The sequence below is a fragment of the Lutra lutra genome, chromosome 13 (assembly GCF_902655055.1).
Source record: "Lutra lutra chromosome 13, mLutLut1.2, whole genome shotgun sequence".
NCBI lineage: Eukaryota > Metazoa > Chordata > Mammalia > Carnivora > Mustelidae > Lutra > Lutra lutra.
The window spans coordinates 27,570,133-27,576,132 of record NC_062290.1 but is presented as its reverse complement, the minus strand read 5'-3'; the positions used below and the strand labels follow the sequence as shown (position 1 = coordinate 27,576,132).

The 6,000-nt window shown below is 49.5% G+C and overlaps 1 protein-coding gene across 3 annotated transcripts in view; it reads left to right on the top strand.

Annotated features, from left to right (window-relative positions):
* Nucleotides 1-832: 832 nt before the first annotated feature.
* The window catches only part of GOLM1 (golgi membrane protein 1), a 61,386-nt gene continuing 56,218 nt past the window's right edge, over nt 833-6,000 (top strand). The window contains exon 1 of one of the 3 annotated variants that reach the window (XM_047701174.1): nt 833-1,024. The gene's annotated coding sequence lies outside the window, so the exon portion shown is untranslated. Of the gene's footprint in view, nt 1,025-1,409; nt 1,542-6,000 lie in introns of those variants that run through there. The other 2 variants (XM_047701172.1, XM_047701173.1) reach the window with 2 other exon arrangements.

Here is a 6,000-nt window from a genome sequence, read left to right as displayed (position 1 = left end):
AGCCAAGGCGGATGTCCAACGCACCCCTGGCTTTTGCAGTCTTGGTCCAGCAGGACAATGGTCTAACAGCAGGTCACAAAAATATCATTTTGGGCTACAGACTATTACTCTATTACTTAAATTCAGTTAGGAGGTTTTTGGCTCATAAAGGATCCTTTTCCTGAATTTGAGACCATGCTCAAGTGGTAGTAAGGAATCTTGGTGGTCTTTTCAAGGTGAGTCTTTGTTCTGGTTGAAAACCATTTTGGCTGCGAGCATTCCCTTAGGAGTTTGTGTATTTACCTGTGTTGTTTGTTGCTGTAGTTGTTTTGTGTGTGTGTGTTTGTGTGTGTGTGTGTGAGAGAGAGAGAGAGAGAGAGAGAGAGAGATATCTGGGAAGGGTGACAGCTCTCCTTTTCCAGAAGTTGGAGCTAGGTAGTCTCGAAAAGCGATAAACCTGGAATTTATTCTTAGTGCTGACCATATGTTATAATTATCTGGCAAGCTTTAGAGCAAACAAAACTACCCATGTTTGGGCTCAGAACTCTGGAGGTGGGACCCTGGCATCCAAATACTCTAAAAGCTCCGAGATATATATACATATATATAAAACGTCTGGCCCGTGCTGTCAGGGTTAAGAACCAGTGTTTTAGAATTTTCTAGAATGGGTATCCAGCAGATCATTCGTTTTGTGGCACCCTCTCAGGGAGGCGTGGCCTAGCGGGGCTTCTGGAGCAAACGTGCGCTCTGAGCGCTGTTTAAAAATCAGACTCCTGAGCTTCATCCTCAGAGAGTACTAGAAGATCACACTTGCGCAGCGTCCGAGAATCTTCATCTTACCCACAAGGAGTCCGGAGGGCCACAGGCCGAAAAATTAAAGCTTGAGGGATAAACAGTCGTGGGGAGGCCAGGAACTGGGACGGATTGGTGGAAGATAAAAGACAAATCTGTGAGGCTAGACCCCCTAAATTCCTGCTATTCCTTGGCCTCTTTTCCTCTGGGTGGTTTGGGCCGGGACCACTGAAGGAGACGCGAGTGTGGCACGGTGGGTGGCGCGGGATAGAGTCGGCCCTACATTCCAGAAAATTCCCTCCGGCCCGCCCGGGTTGGGGGTAAGGTGAGCGGTCGTCACTCCTCCAGGTCCTTTCGCTCCGCGCCGCCGCTTCCCATCCTTGCACGTCCTTAGGACGCTCGGGGCCCGCTCCCCTGCTGCTTCGGAGCCGCGTGGGGCGGGGGTGGGGACGGCGGTCGCGGAGGGGACGCGACACCGGAGCCCGGGCTGGGGCGCAGGGGCGGTCATAGGCGGGGGCGCGCGCACCGTGGGGCCGGCGTCCGGGCGCGCCCCCGGCCTCGCCGCCCCGCGCTCGCGGCGCCGCCTCCTCCCCACGCCGCCGGCGCGGTCCGGGGGCGGGGACTCGCCGCTGCGGAGGCCGGAGACGCGGCGGCGCGGGGCGCGAGGCGCGGAGCGGGCGAGGGCGCGAGTCCGGCGGCTGCGGGAGAGCAGCGGGCGTTCCTGGAGCCGGGCGGGCAGCGCTGAGGGGCCGCCGGAGCCGCGGCAGGAGGTGAGTGCGCGGCTCCCGGGCCGCCCTGGCCGCCTTCCCTCTCCCCGTCCTTCCCGGCCCGGGGCCCGCGCCCTGGCCGCAGCCTGTCACCGGAACCCGCGCGGGGCCGGAGCCTTCGCGCCGGGGCCGCTGCCACCCCCAGGCCCCCGGCCGCCGCGAGGGGCTGTGCGAAGGCTCTCTCCCCCGGCGGAGGCCGGTCTGGGGCGTGCGGGGCCTTTCTTTTTTGTTCTCCGCTGTGTCACGCGCGTCGGCATCCGAAGTCGGAAGCGTGCAGCCCGAAGTCGCACTAGTGCGGGTCCCGCGGGCGTGACGGGCGCCGGGGGAGAGCGGGTGGCCGCCGCGCGCCCTCGCCTCCGCGTCCTGGCGCTCGGGAGCCCACGTTGGCAGAGGTCGCGTCCCGGCAGGTGACCGCGAGCTGGGCGCCGGGTCCCTGGGTCGCGAGCCGCCGCAGCATCCGGAGCCGGTCTCTGGGATGCTCCAGGTTCCGTCCTTCGTGTGTTTCCCACCCATGATTGTGTGGGGGCATCCATAGAACTTCTGCTCTGCTGTAAAAACAGTCTCCTGACTTTTTATACCGTTTCTGTTTCACACCGTGTTTGATGTTTGTAATGATTTTTTCTTTTTTAGGTAAAGTAAGAAAATACCTACCTTGATGGATGTTCTTTTTAGCGGAATTTAAGGACCATTGTATTGGGAATGCGGTGATGTTGCTGGTCATTTTCAGATATCTGTTTTCCAAATTTGCCTAACCAAACTTGTGTGGCTTTTGCGGGTCTGAGATTTTCTTTGTCTGGTTTGGGGTCTCCAAGGCCCCAAGCTCGAAATTCCGCAAATGTTGAGGGACATTCCTGGGGGTAGGATTATTAAGATGTCCCACAGTCTGATGAAATATTTAACAGCTTTCGAGTGACTCTGTTTGGCTTACAGCCATCAGACTCACTCAAATTTAGGCAGTTTTAGTATTTCTGAAATTTTTGGAGCATGAGACTGGGGAGCAGTGGAGTCTCTAGGCTGACTGGTCCTTGTGGGTCTCCTAGGGCATTCTGGCCTCTCCTGCTTGTGTTATAGAAGATTAAGGTAAGCTCATGCATGGGAAGAATAATTTTACTTGTGAATAGAAAGCAGTAATTTAGTAAGATTTCTGTCCCTGGGCCAGAACTCAATTTTTAAGGTATCGGTGGTCAAAAAGACATTGAATTCTGAAGATGTTTAAAGAAAACTATCAGCTCTTCCAAATGTATTTTGTTCTCCTATGGAGAGGTTATCACATTTTTTCCCCCATCAGTTTTGTTCAAAAATGAAGGACCAAGAATGAGAGGAAGGAGTAGTTGGGAGTGCGGGGGGGGGGGGCGGGTAACAGATATGGATGACATTGCTGCTGGAGCAAAGGATGCCATCTCCTTGCTAATTGCTGGCCATGGGCCTAGTTATTGATGGGGGATGAAAAGATTTTGTATTTATGTTATTTTTTGAGGGGTTGGACGGAAACAGAAGTGGGGATGGTTGACGGTGTCTGGCCTAGGGGTTTGTGTGGCCACCTTCCCCTGAGCAGGGAGGAAACTGCTGACCTTATTGAAAATCCTGTGAATGTGCAGACAGGCTTTCTGCATCTGAAGCGCAAAGGGTAGAAAGGGCAGAGCCTGGGGAAGCACAGCCCCCTGGCTGGTACCTTAGTGAAGGGGAGCTTGAAGGTGGCTTGGCCTCCAGAGAAGGCCAGCCCCAGGAAAGGGAGGGCAGGAGGCCCAGATTAGGGATGGGAGGCCCCATGCCCTGGCTTTAATGTGGTTGTATTGTTTTATTACCTTTTTAACGACCTAAGGTGAGAAGTAGCATCCCTCATTGGGATAAGGAAAAAAGAAACACTTCTTTTTTGGTCGTTGTTAAAGAAAAAAAAAAAAAGCTAAAACAAAGTCTTAGTTTTTTGTTTTGGTTTGGTTTTGTGTGTGTGTGTGCGCACGTGTTTGTGCGTGCGTGCGCGCGCCCACAAAAGTAGGAAGAATGGTCTTGATATGTTTTGTCTCACCTTTGAAAAGTGTGAGTGGTATTTCATTTGCCTGCTTCCCGCTTCCTCTAGCAAAAAACATTCTTAGGTTGTGGTCATTTTCTTTTCTAGACTTTTCCAGTTACTGATGACATTACATGAGAAAACTTGGCTTGAAGTTTCAGAAATGCTTACCAGGTTCCCAGGGAGTCTACTTTGTTTCACACAGTAATTTCCTACACTTCCAGGAAAAAAAAAAAAAAAAAGATCATGCCTTCTCTGATTGTTATAATATTTTGGTCTTATTTTTATAAGAACTTTAATAGAACTTCCCCTAGCTAAGATTTTGAAGATTAATGAATGCCTGACAGGAGGAAAAGATATGAAGAGTACTATATAATCTGAGCATGTTGATATAGATGGTAGTTTGCTGTGGTTTCCAAACTTTTTTGATCTTTATCATTACTTCAAAAAAGAAAAACTTGGGGTGCCTGGGTGGCTCAGTCATTAAGCATCTGCCTTCGGCTCAAGTCACGATCCTGATCCTGGGGTCCTGGGATCAGCCTCTTATCAGGCTCTCTGCTCAGCAGGGAGCCTGCTTCTCCTCACACTCCTCCTGCTTGTGTTTCCTCTCTCACCATCTCTCTGTCAAATAAAATCTTTATTTTATTTTATTTTTAAAATCTTTAAAAATAATAAGAAATAAACAAAAACTTAAAATTAATTCAGTGTTACGTATCAATTATCTCAATTAAAATGGTTAGCCCTGGCCTGTATGTTGCAAATTTATCAATTAGGTGCAGGTCCTGTTGTTACTGTCTCCTATCTCAAGGCCCAGGATACCCTCAGGGCTGGATTCATGCTTAGTGACGGTGGGGGTAGACCCCTCTTTCATATACTCCTTGAATTGTAAGTATTTTGGGCCTGTTTCTTGTCAGACCTGATTGTATCACCATAGGTTTTACTTTGTGACACGGCTAACGCAGAACTGCATCAGAAACCTGTGCCTTCCCAGTGGTGGGTTTGTGTTTGCCCATGCTTACATTTATCAGAGTAAATTCAGTTCGTGCCTTTTACACGAATGGTAAAGCTTCCTAGACTCTGTAAGGTTTAGTGTGGTTAGCATTTGTCCCCCCACCGCACTGTGCTCAGTGCCGAACCGAGTCAGAGGAGTTCCTCAGGCCCCTCAGAGGGTGGTGACTTGTGACCTTCAACAGAGAGACTTAAAATGCAGAGTCAGTTTCTACTCTTATTACCACTGTTAGTATTTATTTTATGGTAGTATAATAGAATTAGCATAATGTAATATAGTATAAAATAATATAATTAGTATATGTATGTACTTGCAAGTTATTTTTATCTGATAGTTAAATTACCGAAACGTAGTTGCTCTCACACTTTTGGATACAAATTAATGTAACTCTAGGATTTTCTTCCCTCGCCCGATGGAGCATCTTCTTTGCCCTCTGGGAGGCGGCGCCCTGCTGGTGGACTCAGTTCTTATAGTCTGACAGCCTCAGACAAGGCATAAATGAAGAGTCATTGTGTCCTAATAAAAATTTATGGACGTCCAAATTTTAACTTCATGTGCTGTTCATGTATGAACTATTCTTTCGATTTTTTTTCAACCTGTAAAAACTGAAAACTTGGGGTGCCCAGGTGGCTCAGTTGTTAAGTGTCTACCTTTGGCTCAGGTCATGATCCCAGGGTGCTGGGATGGAACCCCTTATCAGGCTCCCTGCTCAGCGGGAAGCCTGCTTCTGTTCCCTCTCCTGCTGTGTCTCTCTCTGTCAAATAAATAAATAAAATCTTTAAAAACAAAACAAACTGAAAACTAGGCTTATGCGCAGTGTACAGAAACAGGTGGCTGGCAGGATTCAGCCTTTGGGCTGCAGTTTGGCAACTCTTGAACTGGAGGAAAATTCAGGAGTTCCTGCCAAGATGTAGTCTTGGCATCCACATGGGATGTGGCCTTTCTTCAGAAAATTTCAAGTGTTGGAAAAAAACAGGATAAAATTTGGTTACTCTTGGGGCGCCTGGGTGGCTCGGTCGGTTAAGTGGCTGCCTTCGGCTCAGGTCATGATTCCGGGGTCCTGGGATCGAGCCCCATGTCGGGCTCCCTGCTCAGTGGAGAGCCTGTTTGTCTCTCTCCCTCTGCCTACCGCTCTGCCTACTTGTGCGTGCTTTCTCTGTCAAATAAATAAATAAAATCTTAAAAAAAAAAAAAAAAGAATTTCGTTCCTCTCATTCATTTTCACTTGTCCATCTTGCTCTTTGGTATTTCCACTGCATAATATTAAACGTGCACATGAATTTTTAAAAACTATTTATTTGAAAGGTCGGGGGAGGGGAGAGTGGGTTAGGGAGAGAGCAAGCCTGAGTAGGGGTGGAGTGGTGGGGGAGGGGCAGAGGTAGATGGACAAGCAGACTCCCTGCTGAGCAGGAATCCCAGTGTGGGACTCAGTCCTGGGACACCGG